The 2500-nt window shown below is 36.8% G+C and overlaps 1 protein-coding gene across 1 annotated transcript in view; it reads left to right on the top strand.

Annotated features, from left to right (window-relative positions):
* Window positions 1-2500, top strand: part of LOC113801020 (uncharacterized) — a 23558-nt gene that overhangs the window by 439 nt on the left and 20619 nt on the right. The gene's annotated exons all lie outside the window — the stretch shown is intronic.

Genomic DNA, 2500 nt, shown 5'->3' on the forward strand with positions numbered 1-2500 from the left:
ATATAGCATCAAGGTGACCTTAACTTAGAACCGCTGAATTATAAGGTTACCTCAGCGATGCACTCTTCATCTTCAAAGTCGGCCTCTGTCGCCTGCCAGTTTGGTTTGCTTATTGATAACATGCCAAGGGCCTGTCAGCATTTGCCTACAAGTTGAGTTTCTTCCTTTATTTCATTACTTGTTTTAGAGTTACATAACTTTCATGTGCCTTGTGGCCATCAGCTTGACCTCTATTTTTAATGTGATTAAACAGCATGAAGTGATTATCCAGTTCTCATTCACTTCATAATGTTCCATATGTGAGTAATAAGTTTGAAGATAACAAGTAGATTTCTCCATTACTCCAATGATGAATTTGAGGATTGCACTCTTGAGTGTTTTTTAGAGATTGGAAGGAATATGGGCTTGAAATGACAAAAAAAAGAAGAAAAAAATCTGGATAACCTCAGAATGTAAAGATAAATTACCTGTTTGGAAATGTGAGCAAACATATCCATGTTTTGCTTAAAGGAAATTAAAAGAAAATGATAAAGCTAGTTTTTAATATAGAATACAATTTGAAAAATACTGAATTCCAGATTAAATGGATTAGATTGTGTATTTGCACTCTTGGAATGGGGTTACAGCCAGAGCCAAATAGGTCTCTAGGCTACATCTTATATTCTACAAGGATAACAACCTGCAAATAGATTTTAGGAAGATAGTACAGTGTCAAGGTTTCGTTTTGACATTGTCTGCCGCATTCAGGTCTAGTGTTTGATAATGAGTTAAATATTGAGAATACCTTTGCATGACTGATCACGAAGGTATTGGTATTGATGGATTCGTCTCATCCTCTATTACCCATATATACAGGACATTTGGAAGGAAACTCCTTCCAACCCCCACATTCTTGGCTCCATTAGCATGGGAAATTGTGGGGTAAACTATGAACAATATACATGGAATAAGTCCTTATATTTTCTAATGCAGGGGGGTGTCCTCGTGCAACTGCCTCCTGGGGTGCTACTGCCCCCAACCTCTGTAGTGGAAGACAAAAAATCCTCCACGTATTCACCGCAGGATAGAATGTGCAACCCCAGCATTTAACTATTGATTGTGTAATTCCTTTTATATATATATTTTAGTGCATAATCTCCCAGGTACCATTCATGCCCTCCCCTGCTTAGATCGTGAGAACTGAGAGGTTACCATGGAATAATTTCTGTATATTTGGGTAGTAGAGAGTGAAAAGAATCCATCTATACCAATGTTGTGATCGGTCATGCCAAGGTATTCTGAACATTTACCTAAAGAGAAAATGAGAAAAGCATTACCTGTAATGAATCATATCAATCACCATACTTTTTTGGGGGTCATTCTGTGGTATGATCGTTAACCCAAAGGTGCCAGCTAAGCTGTGGTTAATTTTGAGTTTGCTAGCATGGGACAGAAATTGGAATTGGGGAGACAATATTTTTCCCCCTTACTCAAGACAAGATAATTATTATTCACCCCCCAAAAAAAAGATTAAAAAGTAACAAAGGTTAAGTAAACTTTGAAAGACTATAGCATAAAGATTGATTTCATATAATTCCATGCCTATTTATTGGATAGAATCTATGTATATCTTAAGCTTTTTTTATGCCTTATTCCTGCTTCTTGGATGCACCACTTTGTAACGTTTTAATCTCAAGCCTTTGTGCTGCTGATGAATTCACCTTTTTTGTGGTTATAAAAGTAAAGAATATTAACACTGACAAAAAGGAGGGATTTTCACGGAGTAATCAGCTTCACATGTGGTTACACTGGTGTAAACACAGTAATGGCACCATCCACTAGCATAAAGCTCCCAGAGCAGTAGCTTGTGTTGTAGCAACAACTCTGTCAGATTTTGTCCATTGTTTCCAACATCTACTAAATGGAGGTTAGTAAAACTGAAGTCTGTGTATTTGTAGGATGCAAACCAAGAAAACAGGCATGAAGTGCATTTAAAACCAAAGATATTTTTCCAGTATGATATGACAACCAAGGTAAATTATATAATGAACAGATAAATACAATAACATTTTTTTCCTATGACATAATTGCCACAGAGGAAAAGACTCTAAAAGCAGAAACAAATGAACAACCAACATATGACATCAAGTGATTGCCAAAGTACATTTTTTACGTGGGCCATGGCAAATGCCTACAAAGCTCAACTGTAATTTTAGGGAAGCTCGAGTGTGGATGCCTGCAAACAAACACTTAATGGTTGTGATCATTATCAATCTCAATGTTGATAATAATGCGCAGGGCACTAATGAGCGCATAACACGCATATAGGGAAATATAGCCCCATTTGGCAAATTTTTAGAAGACTATCACATTGGCACTCAAAATAGGAATTCTGTTTCATGTTTATAGTTGCTGTCTTAATGAAATGCACCTGAAGCTTTCAGTGATCAGTGATGGAAGACTTACAAACTTAACTTGATCCTAATAGTGATGCAGTGTCAAGTGATCCTGGAAGTGCCTA

Source organism: Penaeus vannamei, chromosome 34 (genome assembly GCF_042767895.1).
Source record: "Penaeus vannamei isolate JL-2024 chromosome 34, ASM4276789v1, whole genome shotgun sequence".
NCBI lineage: Eukaryota > Metazoa > Arthropoda > Malacostraca > Decapoda > Penaeidae > Penaeus > Penaeus vannamei.